This window comes from Rhinatrema bivittatum, chromosome 3, assembly GCF_901001135.1.
Source record: "Rhinatrema bivittatum chromosome 3, aRhiBiv1.1, whole genome shotgun sequence".
Lineage (NCBI taxonomy): Eukaryota > Metazoa > Chordata > Amphibia > Gymnophiona > Rhinatrematidae > Rhinatrema > Rhinatrema bivittatum.
The window spans coordinates 491,919,667-491,933,150 of record NC_042617.1 but is presented as its reverse complement, the minus strand read 5'-3'; the positions used below and the strand labels follow the sequence as shown (position 1 = coordinate 491,933,150).

The 13,484-nt window shown below is 43.3% G+C and overlaps 1 protein-coding gene across 1 annotated transcript in view; it reads left to right on the top strand.

The window, feature by feature from the left end:
• The window catches only part of CDC5L (cell division cycle 5 like), a 250,734-nt gene that overhangs the window by 116,487 nt on the left and 120,763 nt on the right, over positions 1-13,484 (top strand). The gene's annotated exons all lie outside the window — the stretch shown is intronic.

Sequence of the window (13,484 nt, the reverse complement as noted above, 5' to 3'; positions counted from 1 at the left end):
TACAGTAAGACTTTTCAGAACTTCACCACCTGTTCACATTCTGTTCAGATTTGTGAATATAATTTTTGGGGAGGAAGGAGGGAAATGGGGAGGGGGAGATTTATTTTTATGTTCTAAAATTCATTGTACAAATTTTATGGTTTGGAAATTGAGTTTTGTCTTATGTGCTTGATGAACAGGAGCATTTTTTCTTGTACACCACTTTGATAAGTTAAGGGAAAAGTAATTTAATCAAAATTTCCTGCTCATACAGTCAGACCAGTCTAGATATACAGGTTATGCTCACTGTCCAACAGATGGAGACAGAAAAACAGGCTTGCTAATGTCATCCCTTATATACCTCTGCACTGACTTTAGCCTTTCAGTATTCTCTGTCTCCAGCAGATGGACAGTTTTCATCCCATGCTCTGGACTCAGGGCTGACTAGGCTGATCAGGGAAATGAATTGTTGGTAACTCCTGTGATGAAAGCTGCCTGCTCCTTCCCTCAGTTGAGCACTGCTATTGCTGGCGACAAATTTTTTCCTCTAGGATTAAGGCAGCTCTGGAGGTGTAAGTCTAATACTTCCTCCTTCCATAGAGCACATCCTTGACCAGGAAACTTCTAGTTCTCCAGGGGATTGGTGGCCTTCCTCTTTCTGTCCCTTTCTCCATTCTTTTCATTTCTCTCTCCCTTGTCCTTCTGGACCTTCCTTCCTTTTCGATTTGGGCTGAGGAGAGGTCCTTGTTTGCCAGTTAACGTTGCTTCAAAACAAAAAAAGAAAAAGGCAGAGAGGGAGAGGAACTCGACTGGTTCAGTTTGGTTAGCAGTGTTTGTGCAGCAGTGCGGTAAGTTTTCTTCTCTCCGGATTGTACCGGTCTCTGGCTGCAGGGGAAGCTCCTGAATGTGGTAGAAAATAGATATATCTTCTAAGCACGGGAAAAAGCCAACACTATCCTCAGGCTGAGGCCTGAAGAAGGTATACTCTGGAGGGCCCTTTGGCTTTGACACGGGTGTCTGGCTGAGTGGAGGAGCTTTCAGCAGGTGGAGGTAGATCTGCTGGGGGTTCGGAATCTCCAAATCCTACTAATTCTGCCATGGGTGGCATTCAGAATCTGAAGAGGTGGTCATCTTGGATCCACATGGGAGTGACAGGGACTTAGATTCTCCTCCTCTCTCATTTGTTTGGAAGCCTACTGGGGAGACCAGTTCCTTCTGTGGCATCTACAGCCTTGAAAGTTTTCTTCTCTTCTCCTCCTCCCTTGGATTTTTCTTTTGTCTGGGCAGTGAGTTTTTCAAGTGCTTGCAACAGTCTTTGGAGATGGGCAGGAGTTCAGTCCCACATTCTGCATTAGGTTTTCCAGCTCCAGGATCCTTGGTCAGAAAGAGGCCCTGAGAGGGAGAAGACAGGAGGTTGGAGGTGGATTTTGAGTCTGACTCAGAGGATTTTCTTGAAGGATTCAAAAGGCCGTCAGGCACCCGTCCAAGGAGGATATGGAGAAAGGGGAATTTCCTCTAGAAGGGGATGATAGTTCTTCTATAGTGCAACTGTTTCATATGGAAGAGCTGGCCATGCTAATTTACCAGACCTTGAGTATACTAAATATTGATGATAAGTTGAAGGAAGAGGAATCCAACTCAGTGGTGAATCTCATGTTTAATATTAGGAAGCCTTAAGGGTCTTTTCCACTGCATAAGGCGGTTAAGGATCTGATTGATGTGGAATGGTTTTCTCCTGAGGCGAGTTTTAGAGTTGGTTGGGTGTTGGCCAAGTTTTACCGTCTAGTGCCTCTGGAAAGGGATAAGTTGAAATTCCACAAGATGGATGCATTGCTTTGTTTGATGACCAAATGAAGTACCATTCTGGTGGAAGAAGGGGCTGCTCTGAGAAGGATGCTCAGGATAGGAGAATTGAATTAGTCTTGGAGCAGGCCTAAGAGTCTCTCACTATGGCCCTTCAGATAGAAGCCTATTCATATATAGTGGCTATATCTGGCTTGGGTTTGGCACAGGAGGAAGTGGTTGATGACTTCTTTCAGTTAGAGCATGGAGCTATCTTCCCGGTAGATATTAACTTTGATGTAGTCAGGATTACTGCCAAGGGCATGGCATCCATTGTGGCAGCATGGAGGCTTCTTTGGTTGCGGTCAGCAGATTTGCTTTCCAAGTCCAGTTTAACTAAGTTGCCCTTTAAAGGTTATTTATTGTTTTGTGAGGACGTGGAGAAAATGGCTAAGGTGTGTGTCGATGTCAAGACTCCAGGATTGCCAGAGGATAAGCCTCAAAGTTCTTCCCGGTCTTTACCAGTATATAGTAGGTTCTGAGATTATCCCAGGACAAGCAGGATGCTAGTCCTCACATATGGGTGACATCACTGGAGCCCAAACGCGGAAAAAACTTCTGTCAAAGTTTCTATAAACTTTTGACTGGCTGCCTGGGGCTACTGAGCATGCCCAGTGTGCCATGATATTCCCTGCCACGGGGGACTCACTCCAGTCTTAGTTTTTCCGCGTGCCTTTTAGCAACGCGGTCGTTGGAGCCCTGTGAGTCTCCTCACAAATTTGACTAAAAAAGTTACTTAAAACTCAGTTTTTTTCCCACATCTGGTCTCATTCCTGTTTGACACTGGCCGGTGACAAATTTCTCAGACTTTTCATTATTTTTGGAAGATTTTTTCACAGACTTCTCATCGACGGCTGTCAATTCCAACATGGCCTCCGGGTTCAAGAAATGTTCTTGTAACCGGACCATGTCCGTCACAGATCCACATTCCCAATGTGTGATCTGCCTAGGAGAGAAGCATGAAATATCTTCATGCTCTCAGTGCCAACAAATGACCCCAAAGGGTCGAAAACTCAGACGGGAGAAGATGGCTCAGGTTTTTCAACTTCAACTGTTACCATCGCCATCGACCAAGTCTTCACCCACAGGGGTAACTAAAAAACTCCTACTTAAGAAGAAGCATGTCGAGGGTTCTGGGGATGCGGCTTCACCGACACTGTCCTCCGCATCGATCAGGCCAGTGTCAGAATCTAAACAAAAACATAAGCATAGGCACCGTCGACCATCGTCGATTCCGCCATCGATGGAACCGGCAGCAAAACGGCTTAAAGTCATCGAAATTCCACATACCTCGGTACCTTCGTTACCCTCGACTTCAGCATCGACATCTTCACCGATGACAACTACACTGGATTTGACATCCCTTGTCCAAAAACTAGTATTAGATGCATTACAGAAACAACTTCCGGAGCCATCGCCGATGCCGGTGGACACATCGATGCCGGCGGGGCCGCCGGTGCCGACGATACCATCTCTCGGTACTGTATCATCTATACTACCGATGATACAACCATCATCGATGCCTCTCACTTCTTCGATGCCTCCATCGACGTCAGTCACTTCTAGAATACCAATTTCAGAATTTTCATTTCTCCTTACCTCAACGACATCTATGTCATCGATGGCAAGATCATTACCTCTTTACACTACTGCTCCTACCATTCCACACCTTGCCAAGAAGGTAATTCACCCTCCGTCATCCACTAAGAAACATCATTAGTGACAAAAAGACCAATATCTGAAGACAGGTCCTTACATGATATCATTACCAAAAGGTATACAGACTTACTATCTTCTTTACCAACTGGCCCAGAAGACGTGCAAGCTGAACATTCTTCATCAGATGATCCTTTACCAGGACCTTCTGGGATACATCCTGCTCAAAAAGCAACACCACCTCATTAACCAACTCAATATGATTCCTGGTCTGACACGGATTCTTAACCTTCATCAGAGGATTTTGTCAGATCCATCTCCGCCACCTGCTACAAAGCAGTCACCTCCGGAAGACCTTACATTCCAATCATTTGTTCAAGAAATGGCAGATTCCATTCCTTTTCAGTTACACACAGAACAAGATAGTAGGCAACAAACTCTAGAAGTACTTCAATTTGATGATCCCCCTAAATACACTCTAGCCATACCAGTTCACGACATTCTTTTACAACTGCAGCAACGTCTTTGGGAGCATCCCTGCTCAATCCCTGCAGTAAATAAGCGCATAGAGTCCATTTATTTAGTACAACCTTCCTCTGCGTACCAAAAAACACAGCTTCCCCATCACTCGGTGGTCGTGGAATTGGCTCAAAAGAAATCTAGAAGGACAAGGGCCCATTCCTCAATCCCTCCAGGGAAGGACAATCGGTTCCTTGACCAATTGGGCCGCAAAGTGTATCAAGGAGCAATGCTGAATTTAAAAATATCAGCATATCATTTATATATGACACAATACCACAGAAACTTGTGGAAACAAATAGAAGAGTTTGTGCCAGCTTTGCCTTCACAGTATCAAGAAGCTGCACAAGCTGTTATAAACAAGGGTTTTAATGCGGGGAAACATGAAGTACGAGCCGCATATGACAGCTATGACACAGCCTTACGAGTGGCTGCATCCGGCATCGCTGCAAGACGCTGGGCCTGGCTTAAGGCATCCGATTTACAACCAGAAGTACAAGACAAGCTGGTTGTTCTTGCCTGCCTGGGAGATAATCTATTTGGTTCGAAAGTACAGGATGCTGTTTCCCAGTTAAGGGAACATACTGAAACACTGCGACAGTTATCTACACTACCGCATGATACCTCTACACATTCTGCCAGACGACCATCCTGAAGGGATACCAGAAGGCCCTTTTATAGACAGCGTAAATACTACCCCCCAGCGTCTAGACTGAGACCTCCTAGATCTCAGCAAAGACCTCAGCAGCGACAACAGAGAGCACAAAGACCAGCACCAGCCCCTCAAACTGGACCTGCCACTGGTTTTTGAGATTACACCCGGAGAACAAAGCCCACATGCCAGCCCTTACCCAACACTACCAGTAGGGGGCAGACTATCGAAATTTTACATCAATTGGACATCAATAACATCGGACCAATGGGTCCTATCCATCATCCACAAAGGATACCAACTCAATTTCAATTCAACCCCTCCGGATTTTCCACCAAAGCCTTCGCATCTCAGCAAAGATCACATTCTTAAACTTAAATAGAATTATCCACCCTTCTGAGCGCCAGGGCCGTCGAGAAAGTACCCCGTGCCCAGCAGGGCAGAGGATTCTACTCCCGTTATTTCCTCATTCCAAAGAAAACCGGAGGCCTTCGTCCCATACTGGACCTCAGAAATCTCAACAAATTTCTAAAAAAAAAGAAAAGTTCAGAATGGTATCCTTAGGCATAATGCTCCCACTCCTTCAAAAAGGAGATTGGCTTTGTTCTCTGGACCTTCAAGATGCTTATGTTCATATTCCAATTTTTCCCCCTCATCGCAAGTATCTGCGCTTCATGGTAGGCAGTCAACACTTCCAATACAGAGTTCTACCATTTGGTCTTGCCTCTGCTCCCAGAGTATTCACCAAATGCCTGGCAGTAATAGCAGCACATTTACACAAACAAGGTGTTCATGTTTTCCCATATCTAGACGATTGGCTCATAAGAAGTCAGTCTCAAAGAAGAAGCTCTAACTTCTCTAAATCACACAATTACTGTGCTTCACAACATGGGATTTCTAATCAATTATCCAAAGTCCCATCTGACTCCTTCTCATCTTCTCCAGTTCATAGGAGCAGAGTTAAACACTATCCTCGCAAAAGCCTTTCTACCCGGCGATCAAGCAGAAACGCTGTCCCTCTTGGCAAAGTCGTTACATTTAAGGAAACAGGTAACAGCTCACCACTTTCTAACGTTATTAGGCCACATGGCTTCCACAGTTCATGTCACGCCTATGGCAAGACTTGCCATGAGAGTAACCCAATGGACTTTAAAATCACAATGGATCCAAGCCATTCAAACATTGCACTCTCCAATTCGAATCACACACCAACTTTGTTCATCTCTCCTTTGGTGGATGGACAAGGGCAATCTGCGCAAGGGACAAACCTTCCAGCAACCAGTCCCACAGATAACGTTAACTACAGATGCATCCACCTTGGGTTGGGGAGCTCACATAGACACTCTCCAAACTCAAGGGACTTGGACAGAACTCGAAGCAACATTTCAAATCAATTTTCTGAGCTTCGAGCTATACGTTATGCGCTGCATGCGTTCAAGGACTGCCTTTCACACAAGACTGTTTTAATCCAAACGGACAACACAGTAGCCATGTGGTACATCAACAAACAGGGAGGTACGGGCTCATATCTCCTTTGTCAAGAAGCCGCACAGTTGGGGATGGGCCCTGAACCATTCAATCTTCCTCCGGGCCACTTATCTGGCAGGCATTCACAATGTAGTGGCGGATCGACTCAGTCATCAGTTCCAACCACACGAATGGTCCCTGGATCCCTCAGTAGCGACCAGGATTTTTCAGCGTTGGGGTCAACCAACGTTAGACCTGTTTGCATCACATCTGAATCACAAAGTGGACAATTTCTGTTCTCTACACAAACAGAAGAACCAGCCAGCCAAAGACGCCTTTGCTTGCCCTTGGAACTCAGGCCTACTATACGCGTATCCTCCGATACCACTTATAACCAAAGCTCTAGTGAAACTACAACAAGACCAAGGGGTCCATGATACTCATAGCCCCGTATTGGCCTCAACAAGTATGGTTTCCCACACTTTTGCACCTCTCAGTCAGGGATCCCATTCGTCTGGGTGTAGCTCCCACTCTCATAACTCAAGATCAGGGTCGGTTGCACCATCCCAACCTTCAATCCCTATCCCTGACAGCATGGATGTTGAAAGCTTGATCTTACAATCCCTCAATCTTTCATCCAATATATCTTAAGTGCTTATAGCTTCACGTAAACCTTCCACTCGAAAGAACTATTCTTTCAAGTGGAAGAGATTCACTCTGTGGTGCAGGCAAAAGAGTATTGATCCTTTCACCTGCCCCACTACTTCTCTTCTAGACTATTTATACTATCTTTCAGAATCTGGTCTCCAGACTTCATCTGTAAGAGTACACTTAAGTGCAATCTCTGCTTACCATAACAAAATGGGAGATGCACCAATATCCACACAACCTCTTGTCACCAAATTCATGAGAGGTTTAACTCACCTTAAACCACCAATTCGGCCCCCTATCACGGCATGGGACCTGAATCTGGTCTTAACTAAATTAATGCGTTCCCCTTTTGAACCAATAGATTACTGTGACCTTAAATTTCTCACATGGAAAACTATCTTCCTCGTAGCCATAACATCAGCTAGAAGGGTTAGTGAGTTACAAGCACTGGTCACATATGAACCTTACACTACGTTTCTACATGACAGAGTAGTTCTCAGAACACATCCAAAATTCCTTCCCAAGATAGTTACGGAATTCCACTTGAATCAATCCATAGTTTTACCCACATTCTTTCCAAAGCCTCATTCTCATCAAGGCGAACGAGCCTTACACACCTTAGACTGCAAACGTGCATTGTCTTTCTACATAAACCGCACAGCAGTCCACAAGAAATCTAAACAACTTTTTGTTTCTTATGATCCAAACAAACCAGGGAAAGCAGTGGGTAAGCAGACTTTATCCACCTGGCTAGCAGATTGCATACAGTTTTGTTATGAACAAGCAGGCCTTCCTCTCCAAGGGCGAGTAACGGCACATGCAGTCAGAGCAATGTCAACCTCAGTAGCACACTATCGTTCAGTGCCAATTCTTGACATTTGTAAAGCAGCAACATGGAGTTCTCTTCACACCTTTGCAGCTCATTACTGCCTAGATAAAGAAGGACGACAAGATTCAGCCTACGGACAATCTGTCTTAAAGAACTTGTTTCCAGTTTAAACCCAACTCCTTCTACAACCAATCTGCTGTGATCTTCGGCTGATTCATTTCAACAACAATACTTCACTGTTCACTCAATCACAAATGACTCAGCCTCTAGCTTGCTAATCACCCATATGTGAGGACTAGCATCCTGCTTGTCCTGGGATAAAGCAAAATTGCTTATCTTGTAATAGGTGTTATCCCAGGACAGCAGGATGTAGTCCTCACGAAACCCACCCGCCACCCCGCAGAGTTGGGTCTGATACGTTTTATTATTTTATTTTTTGCTAAAGCTTATTGCTACATACGAGACTGGAGTGAGACCCCTGTGGCAGGGAATATCATGGCACGCTGGGCATGCTCAGTAGCCCCAGGCAGCCAGTCAAAAGTTTATAGAAACTTTGACAGACGTTTTTCCCGCGTTCAGGCTCCGTCGGTGACGTCACCCATATGTGAGGACTACATCCAGCTGTCCTGGGATAACACCTATTACAAGGTAAGCAATTTTGCTTTCACATAAATATAGGCAGGGCTGTTCTTCCAGCTCTCAAGAGTCCCATTTGTTTGGCAGGTTTCAGTCCTTTTGCTCTAAGAGAGGAGATAAGGAAGGATCCTCGACAGCCAATCATTTCAGAGCCTCTCGGTGAGGCTTTGGGGGTTCAGAACCCGGTGCCAGAGATAAGCATACACCTGTTGAGGTTTTTCAGAGATGAGACAAATATTTTCAGATCAGTGGGTCCTGGAGGTCATTTGGGACAGTTAACTTTTAGAATGTTCTCATTCTGTCGCAGTGGCTTTTATGATATCCATGTCACTCAGTGGCAAAGTAGGAGGTGGTAACAGCAATCTTCAGGCGCCTTCTTGATTTGAGGGTTGTGTTTCTGGTTCCGATTATTCAGAGGGGCTCTGGATGGTTATTCCATTTACTTTGTGGTTCCCAAGAAAGGGGCTGCTTCTGTCCCATCCTAGATTTGAAGCAGACTCTTTGCGTGACTCAATTTTGGATGGAGACATTGAGGTCAGTCAGTCTGGCTTAAGGTGGGGAGAGTTTCTGATTATTTCATTAGATATTACAGAAGCCTATTTCATATTCTGTTTCAAGAGGGATATCGGTGGTCCTTTGCTTTGCGGTACTAGGAAAGCACTTCCAATTCAAGTTTTTCCCTTTGGTTATGGACCTTGGATGTTTTCGAAAGTAGTAGTGGTGGTGGTAGTGGCTGCGACTCTGCACAAGGAGGGGATTTTAGTTCATTCATATTTAAGAACATAAGAAATTGCCATGCTGGGTCAGACAGACCAAGGGTCCATCAAGCCCAGCATCCTGTTTCCAACAGAGGCCAAACCAGGCCTCAAGAACCTGGCAATTACCCAAACACTAAGAAGATCCTATGCTACTGATGCAATTAATAGCAGTGGCTATTCCCTAAGTAAACTTGATTAATAGCAGTTAATGGACATCTCCTCCAAGAACTTATCCAAACCTTTTTTGAACCCAGCTACACTAACTGCACTAACCACATCCTCTGGCAACAAATTCCAGAGCTTTATTGTGCGTTGAGTGAAAAAGAATTTTCTCCGCTTAGTCTTGGAATGCCCCCTAGTCCCCTGCTATTATTTGAAAGTATAAATACCCAGTCACATCTACTCATTCAAGACCTCTCATGATCTTAAAGACCTCTATCATATCCCCCCTCAATCGTCTCTTCTCCTAGCTGAACAGCCCTAACCTCTTCAGTCTTTCCTCATAGGGGAGCAGTTCCATCCCCTTTATCAGTTTGGTTGCCCTTCTCTGTACCTTCTCCATCTCAACTATATCTTTTTTGAGATGCGGCGACCAGAACTGTACACAGTATTCAAGGTGCGGTCTCACCATGGAGTTATACAGAGGCATTATGACATTTTCCGTTTTATTAACCATTCCCTTCCTAACAATTCCTAACATTGTTTGCCTTTTTGACTGCTGCAGCACACTGAGCCGACGATTTTAAAGTATTATCTACTATGATGCCTAGATCTTTTTCCTGGTTGGTAGCTCCTAATATGGAACCTAACAGTGTGTAACTACAGCAAGGGTTATTTTTCCCTATATGCAACACCTTGCACTTGTCCACATTTAAATTTCATCTGCCATTTGGATGGTTCTTGCAAGATCCTCCTGTAATGTATCACAATCCGCTTGTGATTTAACTACTCTGAATAATTTTATATCATCCGCAAATTTGATAACCTCACTCATCCTATTCCTTTCCAGATCATTTATATATATATATTGAAAAGCATCGGTCCAAGTACAGATCCCTGAGGCACTCCACTGTTTAACCTTTTCCACTGAGAAAATTGACCATTTAATCCTACTCTGTTTCCTGTCTTTTAACCAGTTTGTAATCCACAAAAGGACATCGCCTCCTATCCCATGACTTTTTAGTTTTCTTAGAAGCCTCTCATGAGGGACTTTGTCAAATGCCTTCGGAAAATCCAAATACACTACATCTACAGGTTCACCTTTATCCACATGTTTATTAGCCCCTTCAAAATAATGAAGCAGATTTGTTAGGCAACGCTTCCCTTGGGTAAATCCATGTTGACTGTGTTCCATTAAACCATGTCTTTCTATATGCTCTACGATTTTGATCTTGAGAATAGTTTCCACTATTTTTCCTGGCTATGAAGTCAGGCTCACTGGTCTATAGTTACCTGGATCGCCCCTGGAGCCCTTTTTAAATATTGGGGTTACATTGGCCACCCTCCAGTCTTCAGGTACAATGGATGATTTTAATGATAGGTTACAAATTTTAACTAATAGATCAGAAATTTCATTTTTGTGTTCCTTCAGTACCCTATGATGCATACCATCCGGTCCAGGTGATTTGCTACTCTTTAGTTTGTCAATCTGGCCTACTACATCTTCCAGGTTCATAGTGATTTGGTTCAGTTCGTTTGACTCATCACCCCTAAAAACCATCTCCGGAACTGGTATCTCCCCAACATCCTCATTAGTAAACATGGAAGCAAAGAATTAATTTAGTCTTTCTGCAATGGCCTTATCTTCCCTAAGAGCCCCTTTAACCTCTTGGTCATCTAATGGTCCAATCGACTCCCTCACAGGTTTCTTGCTTCGGATATATTTAAAAAGGTTTTTATTATGAGTTTTTGCCTCTATGGCCAACTTCATTTCAAATTCTCTCTCTGCCTGTCTTATCAATGTTTCACACTTAACAATGCTTATGTTTTATTCTATTTTCTTCAGATGGATCTTTCTTCCAATTTTTGAAGGATGTTTTTTTTGGGTAAAATAGCCTCTTTTACCTCATCTTTTAGCCATGCCGGTAATCGTTTTGCCTTCCTTCCACCTTTCTTAATGCGTGGAATACATATGGACTGTGCCTCTAGGATTGTATTTTTAAACAATGTCCATACCTGTTGAACACTTTTTTAACCTTTGCAGCTGCACCTTTCAGGTTTTTTTCTAACTATTTTCCTCATTTTATCAAAGTTTCCTTTTTGAAAGTTTAGTGTTAGAGCTGTAGATTTACTTATTGTCCCTCTTCCAGGTATTAATTTAAATTTGATCATGTTATGATCACTGTTGCCAAGTGGCCCCACCACCGTTACCTCTCTCACCAAATCCTGCGTTCCACTAAGAATTAAATCTAAAATAACTCCCTCTCTTGTTGGTTCCTGAACCAGTTGCTCCATGAAGCAGTCATTTATTACATCCAGGAACTTTGTCTCTAGCAAGTCCTGTTACATTTACCCAGTCAATATTGGGGTAATTGAAATCTCCCATTATTATTGCACTGCCAAATTGGTTAGTTTCCCTGATTTCTCTTAGCATTTCATCATTGTCTGACCATTTTGTCCAGGTGGACGGTAGTATACTCCTATCACTATATTCTTACCCAACACACATGGGATTTCTACCTATATAGATTCTACTGAGCATTTAGTCGCTTATATTTTTTATTTAATTATTTGTAGAGTTTTATATACAGTCATTCGGTTTTGCTATCACAACGGTTTACATGGTTCGACTGGTCGAGCAATACAGATTTCGTTTATCTAATAGTTAGTGCATATAGATGTTACAAATTACATACAATGTTTGTGAGCACGTATAGGTATTGTAAGTACATCTAAGAATTATGAGTACATCTCAGTGTTGTCGGTATTATTGTCCATAAGCGTGATAGTATAATAAGTTAGTTCGCATGTAAAGGCACTGTAGTACATATTCTGGGTGTGCGTAAACAGTGATATATTTTTCAGAGGGTTGCAAGTGTTTATATCGAAAAGGTTTGGGTTACCGGATAATAAGGATGAGGTGGGATTTCATTTGTTGTTTTGGTAGGCTTTGGTGAATAACCAGGTTTTTAGTTCTTTCTTTAAGGTTTTTAAGTTCGGTTGTGTTCTTAATTCTGTTAGGAGTGAGTTCCAGAGTTTGGGGCTTCCGAGAGTTATGGCTCTATCGTGGGTTGAGGTTAGTTGTTTCGGTTGTACAGGTGGAATTTTCAAGAGGCGTTTGTTGGTTGAGCGGAGGTTTCGTTGTGGTGCGTGGAGTCTTATTTTTGTGTTTAACCAGTCAGTTTTGTAAGGAACTGGGGAAACTTTTGGGGAAGGGGGAGACTTCCAAAAGGATGGGCTCCACCTTAACAAGAGTGGAACCAAGCTGCTGGCACTAACTTTCGAAAAGGAGAGAGAGCAGCTTTTAAACTAGAACAAGGGGGAAAGCCAACAGTCATTCAGCAGTGCATGGTTCAGAGAAATGTATCCTTGAAGGATATTAATGAAACAGAAGAATTAGGGCATCCCAACAGAGAAATTCCAATAAAAGCAAACGTAGTCCATGTGCCTATATGTAAAAAATCACCGAAGCTAATAATTTCCAAATTATCCCTAACTGAAAAGCAGGTTGCCTTGAGGGGGCAGCGGCGAAAAATTGGGTAGGAAAGACATGCCAGTGTAACAAATTTTTGTAGTGCTTTTTTTAAGTGGGTCTCTTGTAATTATATGATTGCAGCCTCCCTGTCTAAGTCTGATTTGAGAAGCTGATGCTTACGGGGAGAATTAAGCCCTTTTACATTTAAGGATACAATTCTAAAGTCTGCCATCTACAAAAAGAGCAATAATAAAAAAAAAGATGCCAAAGAACCTACTAAAAAATGCCCATTGCTGAAGCCTCATTCACTTCAAAGGGAAACTGCCAGAAAAACTCACCACGGCCCACAGACACCAATACCCAAGCCCCAGACTTAACCCAAGCATATACTGGTTAACCATAGTAACCCATGTCCCATGCACCCCCCTCCCAATCGCTACAAACGGTGCACCCAGAAAACAAATAGAGGAGCACATGAAAAACACCTCGAAAAAAATTATAGAAAAAGATATAACCTAGCTCAAATGGTAACACCTCAGAAACATCCTCATGCAATAAAATAACATAGCTAACTTAAAAGTTGGCTTAGTCAATCTCTGCCTCACATTTCACCAGAGACTGTCACTAGTGAAACCTGCTACAAGAAAGCAAGGGGTTAGTATTAGTATGACAGTCCTTCCTCAGCCTTTCCCACTGTCCTAGGAAAATAGGGAATCTTCCGAGTTTTTCCTCAGTCTGCGTCTCCCTTTCTCCACTCTTTGCCATCGTGGAGTTTCACCTGTAGGAGGGGGTGGCTGACGTTTTCTGCTCAGATGACGATTTGACCACAGCACCCGCTGTGGTCAAAATGGCCTCCACTTC